This window comes from Phascolarctos cinereus, unplaced genomic scaffold (genome assembly GCF_003287225.1).
Source record: "Phascolarctos cinereus isolate Bilbo 61053 unplaced genomic scaffold, phaCin_HiC Scaffold_726;HRSCAF=1367, whole genome shotgun sequence".
NCBI lineage: Eukaryota > Metazoa > Chordata > Mammalia > Diprotodontia > Phascolarctidae > Phascolarctos > Phascolarctos cinereus.
The window spans coordinates 56,280,750-56,305,751 of NW_027556098.1; positions in this window are offsets into that span (position 1 = coordinate 56,280,750).

Sequence of the window (25,002 nt, forward strand, 5' to 3'; positions counted from 1 at the left end):
ACAGGCTGATCAAACTTCCCATACAGGTTGGTAGCAGGCAAAGTCTATTGTACATTCTCCCAGGACTGGGATCTCATTAGCCAGCCCCTGATTCCATATGTATGAGGAGGTAATGGACCTTTGGCGTGGCAACTGGAATATAGCAGAGAACATCAGTCCCTTCCACTTAAGTCTTTCTGTTACTTTCTGGAAGCTTTTTGGAGTTTTAAGGGCATTTGCAAGGCCAGGCACTGATTATATAGAAGCAAATTAGGAGTTGAAAGAGCAAATGAAAAGAAATGACAAAAAAATCACTATTATTTTTATGTATCAACACCAAAGGAAACCAGAAGGGAATAACAGAGAAATCCCACTCAAAATAACTACAAAATACACATATTATATGGGAAGCAGTCCAACAAGACACACTCAAGGCAATGTAAGTATAATTACAAAATATTTTTTTTAGAAATAAAAGAAAATAAATACATTTGGTTTTCATTTTACATGTTTGGACCACGAAATTATAATAAAAAAGATGATACTGCATAAATTAATTCACAGATTTAGTGCTCTCTCACCTCGACTAGCAAAGGGTGAATTTATAGAATAAGATAAAATTATATAACAAAAAAGTCTAGAATCTCAAGGGAAATTATGGAAAAATAGGAAATAAAGGCCCACTTTCTGATCTCAAATTATATTACAAAAAAAAAGGTAATTTAAACTGCTAGGTACTGATTTAAAAAAAAAAGTATATCAGTGGGATAGGCTCAATAAACAAGAATCAGGAAAAAAATTAGAGTTAGAAGCACAGTATAAGATCATCCCAAGAACATAAATTGCCCAGAAATGGTCCTCCTTCAACAAAAACTGCCAGGAAAACTGCAAAGCAGTTTTGCGGGGGGGGGGAAATAGCTTGGATCACCATATAATTGGTTACATAATTTTTTTGATGAAGAAAAATAAAAGGAAGCACTTTTCACAGCTATGGTTAGAAGAAGAACTCTTGGCCAAAGAAGAAAAAGAATTGCTAATAAAATTAGAATTTAAAATGTTTATTGCATAAAATTAATGTTCACAACAATGGAATAAAGACCATAATTAATTCTGTGAACACAAACAATAGGCACAGACCTAAATGAATCTTTAATAATAACAACCTGGGGATAATGGGGTCCAACAAATAATAACTATATGAAGTGAATGATAATGATGAAAGAACCTATCAACATTTTTGGCATTCTACCAAAGCAACACTCAGGGAAAATTGCATATCTGAGAACATACATTAACAAAATAGAGAAAGAGAGTATTAATGAACTAAATATGCAATTAAAAATTAGAAAAAGAACAAATATAAAACTCCTCAATAAGAACAAAAGAGGAAATCTTCAAATTTTGAATATAACAGGAAAACCAAAAAAGTATAAAATTGACCCACAAAAATAAAAATTCTTTCTTTGAAAAGACTAAGCAAAATGATAAAACTCTAGTTAAGCTAGTCAAAAAGAAGAGGAAAGAAATTCAAATTAGCCAAATAAAAATGAATGAGACAAAAATCATAATAGAAAATAGTAGAAAAATCATAATAGAAAAAAATCAAAATAGAAAAAACATTAAAAAAAGAATCAGATATGTTTGGCAAAACCGAGTTCAAAAGACATGAAGGATTATCTACAAAAACACAAAGTACTAAAATTAATAGAATGTGAAAAAATATCTTAAACAATGCAACTTCAGAAAATAAACTAGCTGTAAAGAAACTATCAAATAATTATATCAAATATCTAAAGAACAATTAATACTGAGGTAATTCCCCTCCACCCCCATCATACATGACCATTCTATTTTAAAGACCTTTAGAAACCTATTTCACATCATTATGACATCTCTGAAAGTCCCCTGAATCCTCAGCTCTTCTGACTTAACAGCTAATCTTGGGACTAAGCTGGACCTCAAAGTTCCCATGGAATTAACAAGAATGGCAATTGAATGCTCCAGGGAGTACTCCCCCAACCACCCTGATAGATGATGCTGCCACCCATCGCTGGACTGACATCTTGTCACCTTTACAGCTACAACAGAAAGAGCACTAGCTGAAAACTGGCTCTTTCAAAAAAAATGTCCTAAATTTTTACAGCTCAGTAGCCAGTCAGAAAAATCTTGGTAATAAGTCAAGCACGGCCTGTAACCACTCCCAGAGTTACTTCATGGTTGACCAAACTAGAGACTGTAAAAACTGGGAAGGGGTGGGGGAAGGACTCCATTGTATTTTTAACAACACAAATTATTCTTAAAAATTCAAAAAGGTCAATCAAACTTCTTTTATGGGACAAATACTAGAAGGATAAAGAAAAGAAAGAATTGTAGACTAGTATCATTAATAAATACAATTCAAAAATTTTAAATAAAATTCTATTGAAGTTTACTGCAATATATCCTTTAAAAGTATATACTGTACATGGTGCAGTGGATAGAGCACTGGCCCTGAAGTCAGGAGGACCTTAGTTCAAATCCGGCCTCAGACCAAACACTTGACACTTACTAGTTGTGTGACCCTGGGCAAGTCACTTAACCCCAATTGCCAAAAAAAAAAGAAAAGGAAGAAGTATACACTGTAATCAAGTTGGATTTACATCAGAAATGAAAGTATGATTTAACATCAGGAAAATGATTAACATAGATTAAAAACAAAAATACTCCCAAACCATATGATTGTATCAATAGATGAAGAAAAAAAGCTTTGACAAATACAGTGGTAATTTACACTAAAATGCCCTACCTTTGTGGGCACTGTCAACATGGTTCAAAAGTAAAATCTAGCTTCACCTTAAATGGGGAAACACTAGAAGCTTTCTCAATAAATACAGGACTGATGCAAGGGATGCCATGATTCCCCTTTGATAGCTTTCATAGGTCTAGAAATGCTAATTATAGTAAGAAAACAAAGAATGAAATTAAAAGCAAAAGATAGGCAAAATAAAGACCAAAATATACTATTTGCTGGTAATAGAATGATTTACTTATGAGAGAAAATCCTGGAGAATCGGTAAAGAAATTATTTGAGACAATAGCAGAATACAAACTAAACTCACAAAAATCAACAATATTTCTTCATAAAAGTAACAAAGTCTTAAAGGGTAAGAAAAGGAATGGAAGTCTCATTCAAAATAACTACAAAATGTGTGAACAATCTGGGAGTCAGTCTACTAAAGTACACTCAAAACATATAAATATAATTGTAAAATACTCTAAGGAATCAAAGAACAACTTAATAATTAAAGGTATATTTATTTCTCATGAATAGACCTTAGCAATATGACAAGGATAACAATATGGTCTAAATTATTTGATGTTTATCACTATACCAAACAACGAGAGAATACTTTAGACAGTTAACATTAACAAAACTTAGAGGAAGAAAAGGTCTTGAATCATAGGAGAAAGGACGAAAAAATATATAGGGAAGAAGGGAGAATAGCACTTTCAGACTTCAAATTGTGCTAAATAGTAGTAATCATCAAAAATCCTTATCAATGGTTTAAAAAAAATGTAAGTAGAACAATGGAGAACAGGGGGCACCTAGGTGGCCCAATGGATAGAGCACCAATCCTGAAGTCAGGAGGACCTGAGTTCAAATCATTTAAGCCTGATTGCCTTTCCCCACCCTGCAAAAAAAAAAAAGTAGAATAGTGAAACTGAACAGATGGGGAAGAAGTAAAAACAATTAAATTCACTGCCCCTCATTTGATAAATCCAAGAATATCAATTACTTGGGGAAAAAACTCCTTATTTGACAATTAGGTTAGAAACTGAAGAAATTCAGGGGTACCAAGTGGTAAAGTAGGAAGAAAATATATTCCAACCAGCATAAAAATACATTATAGGAGATAAGGTCATGTGTAGAGAACAAGGCCAGTGTAGCTGATTTGTAGAATGGATAAAGAAGAATAAAATGTTAAGAAGTCTGGAAAAATAGGAAAGGGCCAGGTTGTGAATAGCTTTAAATGTCACATGTAGTACTGTATATTTGATCTTGGAGGTAGTAAGTTTCCACTGAAGTTTATTAAGTGGGCAGGTGGAGGGAGGGTACCATTGTCAGATCTAAACTTTCAAAAAAACAAGTTGGCAGCTGGGTGGAGGTTGGATTGGAGACATGAGGAAGAGAGTCCAATTAGAAGCCAATTGTAATAGTTCAAGTGAGAGACAATGAGGCCTTGAACTAGGGTGGCAACTGTGTAAATGAAGAGTAGGAGACTCATATGGGATATGTTACAAAGGTAGAAGCTACAAAAATTGGCAAGAGATTACATATGTGAGGTAAAGCATGACACTTCTAGCTATGTGACCCTGGGTAAATCATTTAAACTTTCAGCACCCTGGATAACTTCCTAAAACTTCAAGTTTCAGAGAAAGTATCTACTTGGATTTGTAGACAGTTTCTTTACCTATGAATTCCCTATAGCAGTGAAATTGCAGGTTTACTCCCTCTCCCTAGCTCTATTGAAAAGATAAGGAAACTGCAGCACACTTAAAGGCACCATAGATAATTAAATAGTATCAATACTAAATATATTCACCAAATGGTGAAGCATTTAGGTATTCAAAGAAAAACTAATCAAATTATAGAAGGAAATAGAGACAAAAACTAATACTTGGGGTCCTCAATGTGCTCTTTTCAGACCTAGGAAAATATAATGAAAAAATAAAGAGGAATTAAGTTAAGGTTCTAATTAGAATTTTTTATTTTAATTTTTTTTAAGATGGGCCTATTCCTACTGGCTTTCTTTCCTTCACCCTCAATCCCCTATTTTCATTTGTTACCCCTTTCCCTTTAGGGTTTTGAATTGTTCCTCACTTCTGCTTTTATCTGATTATAGATTTTGTCCCCTTCTTTTTTCCCCTCAGATAGATTTCCCCCTCTTCTCCTCCCTTTCAGCAAATCCTGTTCATTAGTTTTTTCTTTTAATTTCATTTTTGTACTCCTTTTTAAAAGGATTTCTTTCATTATTTTCATTATCCATCTTTGCTATTTACTCTAAACCCTTATTCTTTGATCCATTACCCATACAATTATTTGTTTTCTTTCCTTTGTGTTCTTCATATAATCAAAGTTTCCAAGATATCCATTCCAGGCTCAGACCTCTAGGGGCTTTCTGCCACTGCCTTGTAGGCATTCTCCCACAGATTCCCCCTTTCCATTGTGCCTCACTCTCAGAACAATGCTAATCATTACAGATGACATGGAGGATACTACCCCAAGATAGGGCAATGTCCATCCTCACCCCTACCCCAGTAATCTATACCCTATCTTTTAATCCCCCCACCACACACACATTTGCCTGGAAATCTCCTCCCTGGCTCTCCCACTCCTCTAGGTGCCACTTGCCCCAGGCATTCCAACTCCCCTTCTCCAAGGACAAGTAGGCTTTTCAGTCACCAAATCCTCAAGACCTCTTTCAGTCTAAGATCCTCATTTCCCTTCACCCATAGCAGCATTCATCAGTGGAATAGCCTCCTACATCCTAAATAAGACCTTCCTCCTTCTTTTCAGTGTTCCCTCTCCTCCTCACCCACTCACCTTTCTTCTTTCTAAGACCATGGAGGTCACCTTCCTCTCATTGCTAGCCCTTGATTTGACTCTGGGGTATCACTCACTCCTCTCTATTCCCCTGTTTCCCTCCTCCTCTTTCATATTTTCTACCTTGTTGTAATGCAGTCCCACAAAATAAGCATTCATCGGTAGGCAATGTGGCTAGGTTCTATTCATAATGCCCCAGTCCACCTCTTCACAGTTATCTCTCCTAAATTTCTGAATTCACGTCCTTGGGTACATTTAGAAAAATTCAATCACTAGTCTTTCTGTTGTCCCTCTGGTTGCTATTGCTGTCTACATTTCTATTGTTTGGAGTGTTCAAGATACAAATAATCCCTTCAGTTCTAATTTTCTTTCTAAAAATGTTTGAAACTCTTGTCTATTATGGAACATACATCTTTTGTCTTGTATGTTTAGGCTCAGATTTACAGGTTAGGTAACCCTGGGCTGCACCCTAACCTCCCATTGGAGCTCTTCAGAATGCATTATTCCATTCCTTCTCCCTTCTTCTACTAGGTCCAGAATAGTCTTGTATTGTTTGAATGTCCTTTCCCTTGTATTTGAAGGTCTTTCTCCTGATGGCTTGCAGAACTTGTTTCTGAATTGAATTGTTAAGTTTAACCAACAGTGTTTTGGAGTTTGCAGCCTTAGGTGTTTGTGTGTGTGTGTGTGTGTGTGTGTGTGTGTGTGTGTGTGTGTGTGTGTGTGTGTGTTATTTATTTTTTTTGCCTAGAGGTGACTTCTAAATTCTTTTAATTGGAATTCCATTTTTCTATATTCAGAAGTTCTGGGCAATTCTCTTTTATTATTTCCTTCATTATGGTGTTAGGGTGATCACCCAAAAGTCCTCAGAACTGGCTCCAGCTGGATGTTGAGCTCTTTCTTCAGGCATAGTGGACACTAGACAGCTCTCTACATGCACAGTTTCCTGTTCTAGATCTGTCCCACTCCCTCTGTTTCTTAGTTCTCTGGCACTATAGCAACAGTAAAGAGCCTTCATCCCCCAGCACCATCAATTCAGAGCTACCAGCAGTTCAGAGCTTTGCAGCATTGGTGCTTCTAGGTTGCAGTCTCCAGCAGTCTTTTACTCCTGATGGGCTGTGGCCACACTGGCAGTCAAGGTCTAAGGAAATTTCCATAATTTGGAGCCAGGTCTCTATGGCACTAGAAAGAAGGAATGGGGCAGGGACTAGGATATAGGGATAGGTTAGATGTAAGCCTGTGTAGTGTCCTTGGGTCTTCTAGTGTAACCTTGAAGCCAATAGCATGGGAAGTGGGGAAGGGGTACTGAGTAAGTTCAGAGTCAGTGAGCAGCAAGGCCTGGTTGGTTGGTTTTTTTTGTTTAATTTCTTTTGGATTCTTGGTCCTAAACTACAGAAACAACTGAAATTACTTTATCTTGGGTACATAGTTTCTGTTTGGGGGAAGTTTGAGAAGTTAGAGAGATTGAAGAAAATGTCTAGTCCACCATCTTTTTGCTCATGTGACCCATATAGCAGATTAGAATTTTAGCAAAGTTAAATGTAATAAGTCTCTTGTAATTATTCTTAGAAATAGAAAGAAGCAAACATATTTCTCACAGCTATACATGGCACTTTTACAAAAACTGAGCATGTGCTAGGGCATAAAAACCTTATAAACAGAAGTCAGAAGAACAGAAATATCACACACATTCTTTGCTGACTACAGCACAATAGAAAGCATAATAAATAAAGAATTTTTAAAGAAAGGATTCAAACTTAAATGGAAACTAAAGATTTAATCCTAAAAACTTTGTGGATTGAAAACCAAATTGCATAAACATTAGCTAATTTCCTTAAGTAAAATGAAAACAATGATACTAGATGGAGGGGGTAAGAAAGAGTAAGGAGTTAATGATACCACCCAGGTTGCAAGCCTAGGTAACTAGGAGGGTGGTAATAGTCAATAATACAACAGTAATAGAAAAGTTAGGGAGAAGAAGGGGAGATTTGGGGTCAAAGATAGTAACTTCAGATGTGGGCATTTTGAGTTTAAGATGCCTATGGAACATTCTTTTTAAGATGTCCAATAAGCAGTTGGAGATGTGTGACTAAAGATCAGCAGAGAAGTTAGAGCTGGAGAGATAGATCTGAGAATCATCAAAATAGAAATGGTAATTAAATCCATGGGAGTTGATAAGATCACCAGGTAAAAAACTATAGAAGGAGAAGAGAATATGGTCTAGGACAAAGCCCCGTGGGACAACCAAAGTTAGCAGTTATGACAAAGATGAGGATTCAGCAAAGTAGACTGAGAAGGAATGGTTAGATAGGAAAGAAAAAAAATTCTACAAACATAGAAAGACAATCAAAACAAATTCCCCCATTAGCCCTGTCCAAAAAATGTAACCCGTCACCTCTCTATCTGGAGGTGGGTAGAATGTTTCATCCTGATTCTTCCGGAATCACATTTGGTCATTATGCTGATCAGAGGTCCAAAGTCTTTCAAAATTATTTGTCTTTGCAATTATTTTCAATTGCTTTCCTTGGTCTGCTTATTTCACTCTGAATAAAGTTCAAACAAGTCTACCCAGGTTACTCTGAAACCATCCCCCTCTTTATTTCTCATATAATAGTCCACCATTATATTCATGCAACATAACTTGTTCAGCCATTCCCCAGCTGATGGAAACCTCAGTTTTCATTTCTTTGCCAAAAGCAAAGCAGTAGCAAAAAGTTGCTATGAGTATTTTTTTTTTGCTACCTCTATAGCTTATTTTCCTTACGATTAATTTCCTTAGGCTTAATCCCTCTAATTTAACCTCTTTCTTATTTCCCTTTCCCTCCTGTTTCCCTGTTTAGTGAAAAGGATTTCTGTACCTAAAAGTGTATGCATATTCTTCCCTGCTTTGACCAGTTCAGAGGACAGTGAGGTTCAAGTATCACCAGCTACTCCTTCCCTTTCCTCCCTGTTGTATAGACTTTCACATCTATACCCTAATTATGTGAGATAATTTTCCCTGTCCTTTCTTTCCTTTCATATTCTAATGTATTGCTATTCTTCTCCCTTTTCATTGTTTTTTAAGATCATCAAGAACCACTCCTAGATCCTCTGTCTAATTGGACTATGATGTTTAATAACAATAGAGTTTAGTGATGATACATATCTCCCCATTTGAGAATGTAAATGGATTATCCTTGTTTAATCCCTTGTCATTGTTGGACCCCAAAGTTTTTCCTCGGCTCTGGTCTTTTCATCAGGAATTTTTGGAAGTTCTTTATTTCATTGAAAATCTTTTTTCCCCTGTAGGATTATATTCATTTTGCTGGGTATGTTACTTTTGGTTTTAAGCCCAAATATTTTGCCTTCTGGAACATGTATTCCAAGTTCTCTGTTACTTTATAGTGGTGGCTACTAAATCATGTGAAGTCCTGACTGTGGCTCCTTATGACTTGAACTCTTTCTCTTTGGCTGTTTACAGTAATTTTTCTTGACTGGGAAGCTATGGATTTTGGCTATAATAGTCCTGGGAGTTTTTATTTTGGGGTTTCTTCAATTCATGCCTCATTTCTCAAATACATAGAAAACAGAGTTAAATTTATAAAAATATGAATCGTTCCCCAATTGATAAATGGTCAAAGGATACGAACAGGCAGTTTTCAGAAGAAGAAATCAAAGCTATCTACAATCATAAAAATGCTCTAAATCACTATTAATTAGAGAAATGCAAATTAAAACAACTCTGAGGTACCCACTCACACCTATCAGATTAGCTAATCTAAGAAAAGGAAATGACAAATGTTGGAGAGAATATGGAAAAATTGGGACGTGAATGCATGCATGTTGGGTGAATTGCTTAACCATTCTGAAGAATAGCTTGGAATTACAGTCAAAGGATTATAAAACTGCAAAACCTTTGATCCAGCAATTCCAATCCTAGGTCTGAAGTCCCAAGAGATTAAAGAAAAAGGAAAAAGACCTATATGTACACCAATATTTATATCAGCTCTTTTAGTGGTGGTAAAGAATTGGAAATTATTATCTATATGCAATAAGACCAGAGCAAAAAAATAGAAATGAGAAGAAGATACAATGGATAGGATATCCAAATGTAAATGTTAATGCTAAAGCATAGGTGTTTGGCAAATAGTAAATTCTTAATAAATGCTTCTATTTCTCTGTCTATCTATCCGAAAAAGAAATGGAAAATGAATAAAAGAACAGACATCAAAATAGATTCTTGCTATTTTTTTTAAAGTGAGGCAGTCGGGGTTAAGTGACTTGCCCAGAGTCACACAGCTAGGAAGTATTATGTGTCTGGGGACAAATTTGAACTCAGGTCTTCCTGACTTCAGGGCCGGTGCACTATCCACTGTGCCACTTAGCTGTCCCCATATTCTTGCTATTTCTGAAAGAAGTTTTAACTGATGCAACTCAATTGCCACAAGACCATCAATTGGAGAATGGCTGAACAAGTTATGGTTTATGATTGTGATAGCATACTATTGTGCTATAAGAAATAACAAACAAAATGATTTCAGAAAAACATTGGGAGACTTATATGAACTGATGCAAAGTGAAGTGAACAGGAGTACATTGTGCACAGTGACAGCAATATTGTACAATGATCAGCTGTGAATGAGTAGCTATTTTGATCAACACAATGATCTAAAAAAATTCTGAAATTCTTATGATGAAAAATGCCATCCACCTTCAGGGAAAGAACTGATGGGGTCTGACAGCAAATTAAAACATAATTTTTTTTCTTGCTTTTTTTGCAATGTGGCTAATATGGAAATATGTTTTACATGATTTTACATGTATAATTAATATATTTCTTGCCTTCTCGATGGGAAGTGGAGGAGGAAGAGGGAGGAAGAGAATTTGGAACTCAAAAAAATTTTAAGTGAACCTTACAAATAAATAAGTAAATAATATTTTTAAAATGCACTATAATTTTTAAGCTCCTGTATATAACTATTCTAATCAAACTGCTTTTTTGATCTTTGTTTCCTTTAGTGCCATTTCTACTATTTCATGTAGCATATCGGGGACCGTGAACATACTAATGGAGAAAAAAAATGTTATTTAAAAAACCAACATGAAAGATTATTTATAAATGCCCTTGGAGTGATTTGACTCAAATCTGTTGTCCCTCTATTTCACTGTTTCTCATAGTTTCATGAGATGGCTGGTTCATAATCTTTCATCACTCTTTCAAAAGATTCTATAAATAAGTTAGCATTCTAAATTGGTATTGCCCTTAGCTATTATATCTTTCTGCTTGGTAAGGGGATCTAATATCTTCTGAAGGAGGTGGTTTCTAGGATTTTTTGGTCTTGTGGCAATTGAGTGGCATCAGTTAAAACTTCTTTCAGAAATAGCAAGAATCTGGGGACAGGTAGGTGGCACAGTGGATAGTGCACCGGCCCTGAAGTCAGGAGGACCTGAGTTCAAATCCGGCCTTAGATAATACTTCTTAGCTGTGTGACTCTGGGCAAATCACTTAACCCTGACTGTCTCACTTAAAAAAAATAGCAAGAATCTATTTTGATGTCTGTTCTTTTATTCATTTCCCATTTTTTCAGATAGATAGATAGATAGAAGCATTTATTAAGAATTTGCTATTTGCCAAACATCTATGCTTCAGCATCAACACTCACATTTGGATATCCTATCCATTGTATCTTCTTCTCATTTCCATTTTTTTTGCTCTGGTCTTATTGCATATAAATAATTGATTTGTTGCCTCATTTGTAAACACCTATTTTCTATCAAAATATAATCAGCTTCCACTTTTATGATGCTATTTGGTACTTACAATATTCAAGATCTCCCAATGCTTCTTAAAGAAAATATTCATGATGTATAGGACTGAAGTTTATGTTTAGTCCCTGTTGATACTAACCATTAATGGCCACTCTTTGGGGCTGATGATTTAGCCAGTTCCAAATCCACCTCTTTGATGGTGAGCATAAAACTCTACTTCTATTCTGTACCATACACATACCTGAAAGGAAAGTTTCTAAGCTGCCTATTCTTTCCACCTGGGGGGAATTTAGAGAACGGTGTTTGAGTAAGAGCAACATGACTAGGAGTGGGAGATCCCTTATACTGTGAAGTGGGCAATATAAGTATTATTATATCTATTTTACAGATGAGGAACTGAGGATACAGAAAGTGAAGTGTTGGGCAAATGCCTATGGCCACATAAACTATTTTGTCTGAGCTGGTATTATCATAATCAGGAAGGCAGGGAAGAAGAGAGTAGCTTCTTCTGGTTGCCCTAACTAGGATCACCTTCACCTTCTGAAGCAGTTTGAAAGCAGCAGATAACATCAATTCAATTTGTTAACATTTATTGAGTGCCTTCTATGTGCCAGGCACTGTGTAAGTACTGGGGATACCAAAAGACACAAAAGATAGCCACTGCTCTTGAGAAGTTTACAATCTAACAGGAAAACCCAAGCTTCTGAGCTCTTATTAAGCTAGTCCTTCATATTATGGGGCTGGAGCTGTTTGTTTTGGAAGTCAGGAGAGCAAGAGTTCCAGGTGAAACCTTTATGGATCACAGTATCACAGCTGTACAATTTGTTTACCTAGAGAAAAGTGTGTTCATTGAGTTGTACTGTAAACTCTGTGGAGTGGCACAAAGAAGACTGTAGGTGTGGTAACAATGACTGTTTCAGAAAGTAAGTGATGGTTTCATCTTTGACAACATCTTCTGACCTTTGTTCTTTCCTCATGCTCTCAATATGCCTTCGTCAGACAGAGATGGAATCTTACTATCAGTAGTTATGGGACCCAAACACATGGTACTTGAACATGGGTATTATGACTTACTGCCTGGTAGTCTCCCTTACACCATGCTGCTTCTCTGCTTAAATAAGTATCACTAGGGCTAAATAGTGTTTAGATTAACACAAGATATTTAGTTAGGAGGATAAATGAACAACCAATAGGTTTCCATGCCACTGTATATAAACCTATGAGACCATGTTCAAAATATTCTACTACCAGCTTAAAATTGAAAATCAACTGCTCTCTGCTTCCATCCATTATCTTGCACTTTTCTCTTCTTTTTTATTTTTTATAAGAAAAGCGATTTCCAAGGGAGCAGACACATTGATTATGAGGAAACTGGGTTTTCACACGTTCATTTCCAAAGAGCACCTATGGATTTTAAAATCTATTTAACCCAAATGTAGAAAGTGTATACCTGAAAGGACAAAAAGTTTTCTGACAGTCAGATTTATAATTGTGATTACATGTCTTCCAAATGTCTATGTTTGATTTTTTTTTAATTTTAAAGCTTATAACAGTTTGCTTTGTTTTTGTTAGCCTGGAGATCAGAATGTGAAATTTCTGTGACTCCCATCCAGTTCAATAATATCTTCTGTTGCTAAGAGACCTGGGGGACTATGTGAAATCAATTGGCAGAATATAGGCCAGAAATGAATCTCTCAAGTGACTGTTTGCACATGTAACCCCCTTTACCCAAGCAGTGACAGTGCTACTGAGAGGGATGCCTGCAGGATAAGACAGAAATCATCAATGTATTCTGAATCAAATCATTGGGAGTTGTGACTGCTCCAGAAAAAGAGAGGCCTTCTCCCTGCCTCATCCTGAGGGAAGGGGAACACTGAATTCTTATGAGAAGTGAGCAATTTGAAAGTCTGCTGAGGGGTGGTCCAGGGCAGAGAGAAAGGCTGCCCAAACTAGAAAGAGCAATCCTGGCCAAGAGGATGATGGATGTATGGAGGCAGAGAGGAGGGAGGCCCACCAGCTTCTGCAGTGGCTCCACACCCAACTGGTTTTAACCATAGGGTTTGACCAGAGGGTGGATGTGAGATTCTTCATTGGATGACTAAAAGAATGGGAGAGGAGGGGAGAGTAGTCTACAAGGCAGACGCTAGCCCTGTGGGTGCTGTTGCTGTTACTTTTTCTGCCACAACCCCCTCAGGAATGAGATGCTGCGAAAGGATGGCAGATAAATGATGTGGGACCAGCACAGCTATGGCAGAAAGACTTTAGTTGCCCCTGTTTGCCAAGAATGACAGCAGTGGTCCTCTTCCTCTCCCTTCTAACTCTGGAGAAGTTCTGTATTCATTCCAAAGCTTTTTTTCTATTTCTTTAAAGTCTGTTTTTTCATTTCTTTCTAAAAGCTAGTATGAAGAAAAAACGGCAGTTAACCCAGTGCATTACTGCTTTGGATGTATTTTGCTTGCTCAAAGGAAGCCAAGAAGGAGGCTATGGTCAACTATACAGATAAAGAATTTTAGAATAGTTCTTCAAAAGCAGGTATAGTAAGGTTATAGTGTCAATCACACTTACTCATAGGTCACTGCTCAGCTCAGGCTTGCTACTAAATTCATTTCTATATTTACTTTTGTTATCCAGAGCTCCAGAGAAATCCAGGAGATATATTTGGATATTTTCTCTCTAATTAACAAAATTTCAACCTATTTTTCATTAATTGATCAGTTTCCATCTCTTACTCTCATTTATTAAATATTATTTATTAAGTAAACTGGAGAAACCTCCTTTCTCAGTAGTAAATAATCTTATCTTTTTATTGAGTAAGTTCCTTAATCTCCTATAGGTAACTCTTGAATTTGTAAACTATTAACAATAAATAATAAAGACATCAGTAATTATGAATATTTTGGCTATGAGAAAGATCACAGCCAGATCACCTCCAATCTCACTATTATAGCAGATGACTTCTCTTCATTTCTGGACACAAAATTTCACTATGAGTTCACTCCAAATGCTGATTAAGGCCTCTTAAGAATGTTCTTCATACTTTTCCTTAAGATAAGAGTTCATTTCAAGCTCTCAGAAAATAAACTTTGTTAGTCCTTTTTCTCACTCCTCTCTTCAATCATTACAGGAAACTTCCTCCAGAATACACTACGAGTCTGTCAATTCTTCGTCATAGAATTATTTTTTATAATGTTTCTTTATAACATAACAATTAAGACAGTTCTCACAAAAGAGATTTTCTGTTTTCTCCTCAGAATATCTCATAGATTAAGTAGTTTTTTTTAAATATCCCTCTTGACTCCATTAGGAAATACACCTCATACCAAGACATTTTCAGCTATAACTTCCAACTCCAATTGCCTTTCTCACAACATTCCACTGGGTCTTTAAAAATACAGTAGCAGTATCGATAGTCTCTGTGGAGGAGCTTAGTAAAACAGATGCAACATAAGGAAAAGATGAAATGAAGTGAACCAAAAAGAAATTTGGGCATAAAATGAGCCAGTAGTGTTCAGTAGAAGGAAAATTGGATAAGTAAGCACAGGAATCATTTCCTTTAAAGGCAAGAGTCTTGCGCAACTCCTCTTCTTGTTAAATTCCAGGAGCAAGCTTGAATAAATGCCTCCCATAGTGGGGAACTAAATGCTATCACTAGTGAAAATGTCATGCCCGAAGGGAGAAATTGGGAACATAGTGGGGGCAAAAGAAGGAATAACCAGCACTCCTCTTCAGCCAAAAAATAAAAAACAAACTTCAGTACCACCTCCACTATTATACATTTAAAGAAAGCAATTCCTCCTATTGCCTACAGTATAAAATGCAAACTCAAGCTTGGCATTTAAAGCTTCTCACTGATGGGGTGTGAGCCTAAGCTGAGACCTTTGCCCCTCACCCCAAAAAAGAATTTGGGTCCCATTTCTCTACAGGCCCCAGAAAACCCTGAAACTTTCTTTGAACTCACTAAGGAAGTTTAGCAGTTTCTTGATTATTAACTGGCCTTGTCTCCTAGGCTTTAATCTCCCTTTGATACCCTAATAAAGAAGCCCAGTCTTTGATGCCCTAATGAAGACTCCTAGTATATTTCCCTTCTTTGATCTTATCCAGACCCTAGTCAACCTCTTCCTTCCCTATCTTCCAGTTCTTTGTTATCCTGATGAAGCCTAGCCCTCCATTGTCTATTCCAGGATGACCCTATTCAACCTCCCAGACATTCCCATTCTCCCTAAGTCACCCCAGTCACCCCAGATCTTCTTCCCAGCCCCTCCTCTGAACAGCACAAAATTACTTGGCTCTAGATAGGATTCATCCTGGCCCCCATTTAAAGGCTGATATTTCCTCATGCCCGCTCATTCTTACGCCATCACTAATGTTCAGATTCCTTAAGAGTCTGGCCTGTATCGTTTAACTCTAATAAAACTTTGTCTTTGGCTGAAAGAAGAATTGGGTTGAATTCATGCAGCCAGGACCTGCGTGTTGTGATCTTGGGTCCCAGCACCTCTAGATTCTCCACCTCATCATCACCGTTTTATTTCATATTACCTTTTTAGGTTTATTGCATATTATTGGGTACAAGATCTTCTCTCTCTCCAATCTCCTTGCCTTTGTACAAGTAAGTGCCCTATTCCTAGAATGTGCTCTCTCTTCATCTCTGCCATCTAGCTTCTTGCAAGTCTCAGAATAAGTCCTATTTGTGTAGCAGGAGCAAAATATCTACTAAAGCTCTGCCATGTATTGGTCTAGTTTCTTTTAAAGACCCTGCCAAGTAGGCTAGGAAGGTAACTTGATTTTCCAGGAGACTAAGGATTGAATTATTGGAGCAGCTTACCAGTTGATCACTTAAGGCATAAAAAGGCCACCCCAATAGGAGTCAGCAAACTTCAGACTTCACAAATGTCCCACTAGCTTGCTTTTTAAAGACCATGGGGGCATAGTTGATCCCTTAGGCACCCGAGGGCTAAAATACAATGCCCTTTTCATTCTATGGTCGAAGGATTTTTTTACATTTCTTTAAAAAGTAAAAAAGTACCAAACATTTCTTTACACTGAGCTATAAATCTTAGGTCACTTTGCCACAAATGCTACCACTCAGAGTCTAAAAGGAGCAAAGCCTTGACACCTCTTTGTCTCATACTTGATCCTTACATCCTATAAATGTCCACCCCACTACATGACAAAATCTGCTTTTTACTCATAAATAATATCATATCAACAAGCCTCAGAGGAAATCAGGGCAAAAGTATAATACATTATCTCGCCTCCCCCCTAATTATTTCTTGAATTACAGCACTAAAGAAGGGACTTTTTTCTTCTTTTATTGAATAATATACAGCACGAGCAAGGATGTGTTCTCAAACTTGCAGGACAAAATAAGGGAAAATTCTTTTCATTTGATGCCCACACATTGGTATTCCTTGATGCTTGTAAGTATATCTATGTTGGACTATGCCAAAGTTATTTTATGCTGTCAATATCATTTCTATCATCATCATCACCACCACCATACTTCAAAAATACATTTCTAACCCAAGAAAACTATTGTTGGTTTCCCCCTCACTGGGACTGGCCAGACTGTACATGCCCTCTGCTGTTATTATCAAGGCAGGTAGTTTAGATCAAATTCCATCATGGGAAGTCCATCTTCTAAGTAATAGGGGTCAGGGTCCATGTTCTCATGCTTTTCAATTCAATAAACACTAACCCCAATACCCTGAGAGTTGTTTTACTTATGTTGGAAATAAGTTCTGGTGCCCAAATAGGCACAGTAAGTTAGGCTCAGGATGAGTGAAGCAGTGAAACCATTAATATGCTTTCTGCAGGAAATAGGTGTGGAACTCAAGATGAGCACACACACACACACACACACACACACACACACACACACACTACTGAAGTGAGAGCAAACCTTACATCTCTATTGCCGGTGCAAGTCTGTCCTAGCTGACTTTCGTAGGTAGAAGTCAGCATAGGCCACAGACTTCCCCAAACACCCACCACATGCTCCCCTAGGTAAGTTTCTTTTTTTCTTTTTTCTTTCTTTCTTTTTTTTTCTTAACTTTTAGGCAATTGGGGTTAAGTGACTTGCTCAGGGTCACACAGCTAGTAAGTGTCAAGTGTTTGCTCTGAGGCCAGATTTGACTCCTGACTTCAGGGCCGGTGTTCTATCCACTTTGCCATCTAGCTTCCCTGCTTAAGTAAGTTTCGAGCATGCACACTCTTAGTAAAGCTTAACCTTTGTCCTACTTCCAGCCTCTTTAATCAAACAACCAGTTTCACCCAATTTTCACTGGTTTCTAACCCAAAGTTACTTTCCTTTCAATTTCCTTATATGGAAATATAATCATTGCTTACTTCTCACACTTATATCCTATATCATGGCTCATATAATTTTTTTCCCAAAAGGGAGGGAGTAAAAAAAAGTATTCAGTGTACGATATGAATCAGTTATCAGAGAGGTATTTCATTCATACACACAAAAAATGCTAAACATAAGAGGCTCACAAACATGCATTAACAGAGCAAAACAACTTATTATCATGGAACAAACCAACTTGTTACTACTATTACTGTCTACTGGGAGGCTAATACTTAAATCTCATCTGCTTCAAATTTCTAAGAATAAAGAACTATTCCCCAATTAATAAATGGTCAGAGGATATAAACAGGCAGTTTTCCAGCAAGTTATTTTTTAAAATTACATTTTTAAACTGCTATAAATCACTTAAAATTAGAGAATTACAAATTAAAACAACTTTGGAGTTCCAAGATAGTGACAAATGCTGGACAGGCTATGGGGGGGAAAAGTACATAAATTGGTCCATTCATTCTGAAAATCAACATGGAACTATGCACAAAATGTCATTAAATTGTGCATACTCTTTGACCCAGCAATATTATCACTAAGTCTATATCCCAAAGAGATCAAATAAAGAGGAAAAGTATCAATCTTTACTAAAATATTTATGGCAACCCTTTTTGTGATGGCAAAGAACTAGAAACAAAGAATCTTCATTAATGTGGAATAACTGAACAAATTATGGTATATGGATGTGACATAATATGACTGTGCTATAAGAAATTAGAAAGGGGACTGTTTCAGAGAAACCTCACAAAACTTGTACAGACTGATACAGAGTAGAGGAATAGAACAGAACAATTTTTACAAGTAACAACAATATTGTAAAAACATATAGCTTTGAAAGACATAGAACTCTTAACAGAATGACCAACTATGATTCCAGAGGACTCATAATGAAACATACTAGCCACCTCCTGATGGTGCTGCTAGACTCAGAGTATAGGTATATATGTATGTGTGTATATGTGTATATATACAGGCATGTACCCACACTTATGTATACACACATATGTTTAAATATATGCATATATTTATATTTTAGACATGGCCAATTTAGGAATTTGTATTGGTTGACTGTATATATTTGTTACAAGGGCTTTGGTTTTTTTCTCTTTTTTCAGTTGGGAGGATTGTGGTAGTAGGAGGGAAAGAAAACAGATTTTGGTTACTTGAAAACATAAAAATTGAATTAAAAAATAAAATTCATTTGACCCAGCAATAGCACTTCTAGGGCTATATCCCAAAGAGATCATACAAATGGGAAAAGGACCCACATGAATAAAAATATTCCTAGCAGCTCTTTTTGTGGTGGCAAAGAATTGAAAATTGAGAGGATGCCCATCAATTGGGGAATGGCTGAGCAAGTTGTGGTATATGAATGTAATGGAATACTGTTGTGCTATAAAAAATGATGAACAGGCTGGAAAGACTTGTATGGTCTGATGCTGAGTGAAGTGAGCAGAAGCAAGAGAACATTGTACATAATAACAGCCACATTGTGTAATGACTAATATTGATAAACTTAACCCTTCCCAGCAATATAAGGATCTAAGACATCTCCAAAGGCCTAGTGACGGAAAATGCTATCCACGTCCAAAGAAAGAACTATGGTATTTGAATGCAGTTCAAAACGTGCTATTTGCTATTTTTTTCTCTTCTGTTGAGTTTTGTTTCCTCTTTCTGGTAGTTCCTCCTATTGGTTCTAATTTTTACTTACAATCTGAATATATGTTTAATAAGAATGTGTATATATATATATATATAGCCTATATATATATATATATAGCCTATATCAGATTGTGCACCATCTTAGGGAGGGTGGTGGGGAGGAAGGGGGAGAAAAATTTCAAACTCAAAAGTATATGGAAGTGATTGTTGATAAATCAAAATTAATTAATAAAAAAATTAAATTAAATTAAAAAACAAACCTCATCAATATAAGGCAGTTTTTAGGAATGCTATTTAGGCATTTTACACTTCAGCTTGGCTCTGCACTGTCCAAACAATTCCCAATATGTGTCTTCTGGCAAAACAGGCAGACTAGGAACAATCCTCTTGTCAATGATTTACTTTTCCAATGCAAAAGTTCCTTATCCACCAGCTCACTCTAACCCAGAGGGAACTAACATTTCCAGACCTTGAAAACTCACCATATGTCCGCCAAGCCTGGATTCATTCATCTCAAGATATTCAATCACCAAAAATCAAGGGATACAAAGAAGCAGTCTGAACCTTGGTTTAGGCAGTCTGTTGAAGTTTAGAGGTTAGAGGTGCTGGGACCCCAAAATCACGACATATGGATCCTGTCTGAAAGAATTTGACTAAAGCCTTCTTTCAGCCAAAGACAAGGTTTAGTAGTATCTGCCATATTGACCAGACTCATAAGGAATATGAACATTTGTGAGCTATTGGCTAGATTTTAAGAACCTGAGCACTTTAATGAAGACAAGATAGACCTTATATACAGAAAGGCTGTGGGAGGGATCTAGGAGTGGCCATGTAGTTTGGGGTGACTGGAAGAAGATCTGGATGGGAGTGGCCAGTAAGCTGGGGTGAACAGAACATCATGGACCTGGACCATGTGGCCAAGGGAGAATGGAGTCTGGATAGGATTAGGGGTGGGAAGTGGACAGAAGCAATTGGGAGGTTACAGAACAGAATTGAGAGATTGGTCATAGCCACAATGAAAGGCCAGTTGATAGGATTATAGCTTCAGGTGAATACCTGAGATTTGGCCAGGTAGGAAAGTTCAGGGTTTTTCCTTTTTGGGGTCCAGATCCCAAAAACATGGTCTTTTCCTTTTAGGAGTTCAGATCCCATCCCCATCAAGTCCATGTGCTTTTGATGCCATGTGCTTATGGTCCCAAGGGGGCTGGGGTAGGAGGATTAGGGCAAATCATCCCCTTCTCAAACCTCCCATTTACCCACCACCACCCAAGAAGCAGCTCCAAACGTTCTGACACAATTCAAAGCTAGAAAGGAAGAGTCAGGCAGAGGGATCTTTGTGCACATATTAAGTCATCAGCATTTTCAGCACCACAGCCAATAGGGAGACTCTCCATCATCTCATAAATTAAGCCCTTTAGTGCCAAGTCACAAATGTCTGAAATTAGGGGCCAAAGTTCCAGTTGCCTGGAACAAGGATGGCAACTCTGAGCATGTTCCATGGAATAGACTAATTCAACCTCTTTATTTTTTTATTCAATTCAATTAGAAGCAATATTGAAAGAATATCCAGCCACATCAGAGAATGCTTAATTCCAGCCTCTCCCCAAAGAGACAAATGTATCCTTTTAAAAACTGACACATCTCCGAGCTATGTTGCTTACAGGCATTCCCCAAAATCAATCAAGCCAACAAACTCTTATTTACCCCCTACTACGTCTGTGCCAGGCACTGTGCTAAGCTCTGGACATACAAAGAATGACAAAAAACAGTCTCTTTCCTCAAAGAGTTCACATTGTAATGGTGGAGTCAATATATAAATAGTTAACTGTGTATAAACAAGATATATATGGGAAAAATTAGAGACAGTCTTGGATCAAAGGCACTAAAATGAAGGAGGATAGGGAAAAGCTTTTTGGAGGAGAAAGCTAGGAGGCCAAGGTGAGGAAGGAGAGGATTCCAGGCACTGGACTTGCCCACGGCCACACAACCACCAAGTGTCAGAAGCAGCATTTGAAGCTGTTCTCTTTTCTCCGGCACCAGCATTCAAACCCTGCAGTGTTCCGCCTTGACAGCTCTTGGTCTTCTTAGGAAGGCAGCCAGCTGCGTCGAGTTGGCATGCCTCCTCAAAGTACTTGAATAAAAATGATGAATGTAGGCGAAACAAAAATCAGGATGTACAAGTTTAAATGGAGTCTGAAGAGGCTTCTTAGAAGCTTATAATGACAAAATCAACAGTCTTCCCAGTAGGCAGCTCTGATCCAAATGCCTTCCCCTACCCACACCCCTATCTCTCCATGGAGAGCCTTGCCAAATCAATTCAATTAAATAAACTTAAGTGTCTGCTGTGTGCTGAGTGCTGTTGAGTGCTGGGGAAACACAAAACTTAAATCATGAATCATGGATCAGGAAGCTACTTCAGAGGCATTCTGAGGGGTACAAACCCCTCGTTTCACAAATGAAAAATTGAGGCTGAAGGAGGCTTTGGTCACATACACCCTCTGACTACAGGCATGTACCTTGTACCATTCTAGTCCTTGCCCTCACACAGACTATCTTCTACAAATATAGGAGATAGAAGTTAATTAATTATATAATTAAAAGATAATTATAATATATCTAGTCTAGGTAGACTATATAACTATTTAGAAAATAGGAGATAGCTAACTATTTAGAAGATACATAAATATAAAAATGTACAAATATTTATATATGTAAAATACTTGATAATATCTTATCTAGATAACAGCTGACATTTTACATTTATCTATAAGATTAAAAAAAACTAAGGCATTTACATATACTATCTTATTTGATACTCAACATTTTGCAAATGAGGAAACTGATCCATGAACAGATTAGCAAACTAATTTGCCCAAGATCACAGAGTCAGTAAGTACAAGAGTTCAGGATTCGAACTCAGGTCTTCCACTCTAAATTGTAGACACTTTTCATGACCAGCTTGCCTATGGTAATGCTGGAGGAGATGGAAGGTGAGAAAAAAGGAGGTCATCTCTGTTTCTATTGCTCTCTCATTCCATGATACCTTTAACAGACAAAGCACAGAGGAAAACTTAACCCACAGATGTCTAAGCTTTTACAAACAGCAGTTTTTCAAGGGTACCTTCTTGGCAAACTGATCCTTCAAGCTCCAGTTGTGCCACAGCTTCTAATGCCAAACTAAACTTTTAAAATTAGTCATGGCAGAACCTGTAACCAATAGCAAAATGACCTAATTCTGTTTTCTTTAAGGAATTATGTTCACCATTTCCTACTTGCTATAACTCCTTAGAAGACCCAAAATAAAAAGAACAAGGAACAGATAAAGGAAGATGGAAAAGAGGAACAGACTAGGTTTTCATTGGAATGAATGAAAAGGAATGAAAAGGAAAATCAGAACATGTCTATTTTATTTCCCCTTCTAACTGATGATGTCTGTCAGTTATAACTAGAGAAGTTACAAGCAGGACAAAGGGTTTTAAATGGGAACAGATCTTTCTCTCCCCCTCATCCCTCATACAATTTATTTCAGTTGTTTTCAGTCACGTCTAACTTTTCGTGATCCCATTTGGGGTTTTCTTGGCAAAGATACTAGAGTGGTTTGCCATTTCCTTCTCCAGCTCATTTTACGATTGAGAAAACTGAGGCAAAAAGGGTTGTGACTTGCCCGGGGTCACACAGCTAGTAAGTGTCTGAGGCCAGATTTGAACTCATGAAAATGAGTCTTCCTGATTCTATCCACTGTGCTACCTAACTGCACCATACAATTTAACAGACCAATTAATCAATCCTCTCTAACTCAGAAACCCACAATTACAGGAGTCTCCTGTTTAATGCAGGCAAGTTAGAAGTCATCTGTAACTACTTTGCTGTTTTTGCCTTAGTTGGTGAAATTGTTTGGCACTTTATAGGCATTTGTCAAGTTAGGAGTCCTCAGAAAGTGGTGTTGGATTAAAAGATATCAAAAAACATTTGAATCATCTCAGTAAACAGGACTTCAGAGAATCAACATTGAATCATGTCTCCTTCCTCTTAGTAATGAGGTTGTAGATTATAGTTGTGAAATGAAATAAATGTGACCAGAAATAACCAAGGTATCACTTTGCTCTATTTTCTTTGTTATTAGTAAGAGTTCTATGAGGGAAGAATAATCTTTGGAAATTAGTGAGTCAGCAAGCACTTATATATGCATTTATATAAACCAGGTAGTGTCCAAAGTGCTAGGGACACAACGAAAGGTAAAAACACCTCAAGGTGATCACATATTCATGAGGGAAGCAGCATGCAAATAACTATGAATGTATAAGGTATTTTCCTGGAAGGCAACCTCAGAGGGAAGGAGTTGGGGGAGGGAAGTGACTGGAAAAGACCTCTTACAGAAGGTAGAGTTTGATCCAAGTCTTCAAGGATACCTGGAGGGGCAGCTAGGTGGTGTAGTATATAGAGCTCCAGCCTTGGAGTCAAGAGGACTTGAGTTCAAATCTGGCCTCAGACACTTAATAGCTGTGTGACCATGGGCAAGTTATTTAACCCTGACTGCCTCACTAAAAAGCAAAAAAAAAAAAAAAAGATATCTGGAGGTGGAGGTGGGGAGTGAGGGGAAAGAGAACATTCCAGGCATTGAGGACAGAAAATGCAACGTATAAGGAATGTGGCTATATCATAGACCACGTGGAGATGAGTAAAGTATTAGAAAGGTAGAAAGAGGGGCAGGTAGGTGGCACAGTGGATAGAGCACCGACCCTGGAGTCAGGAGGACCTGAGTTCAAATCTGGCTTCAGACCAAATACTTGACACTTACTGGCTGTGTGACCCTGGGCAAGTCACTTAACCCCAATTGCCTAAAAAAATAAAAGAAAATAAAAAAGAAAGGTAGGAAGGGACCAAGTTGTGGAGGTTTTTAAATACCAAACTAAGTAGTTTGTATTTGATCCTGAGGTAATAGGAAGCCATTGGATATCACATTGGAGTTGAGACAGACTAGGGTTAGGGAGACCAACCAGAAGACACCAATAAAACCACAATTTAAATGAGAACACTCGCTGAATTTCTATAATTTGTGTCATATGTGTCCAGTTATCATCCTATCTATCTGACTCTTCCCTCTGACATCTCCACCCTTCAGTTCTAGGAGAGATTATTTGGCATAAGCAGACAATGCTGGACTTGGGGTCACCTCTGACCCTTATTATGTCAGTCTGTGCAAGGAGAAACTTATCTTGGTCTCAGATTCTTCATCTGTCAAATATAGTAGGAAAATTGGGCTAAGTATTGCTGGGGGTAGATGGGACAAAGGTCATAAACCTTTCTGGTTTCTCCAATTAGCCCAGACTTGTTATTTCTAGAGAACAGAGAGTCATGGGAAACAACTTCATTCAGGTCCTTTCTTCCTGAGGATGTAGAACCTTGGGAAGACTGAATCCCAGCAAGGGGAAATAGGATAAGAATGAAAAATTTACTGACTGTGAGTCAAAAGAGTCTTGGGATGATGTAGTCATTCTACAGTTGAGGAAACAGAGGCAAAAAGAGGTGAACTCAGGTCTTCCTGACTCCAGGCCCATCTACTGTGTCACCTACCTACTGCTAATTTGCCTGGCAGATACAGATTAATTTTCTGTTGGAAATTTGGAATCATTAGATGGATGAACAAATGAAAAAGAAAACAGGCATAAACTCC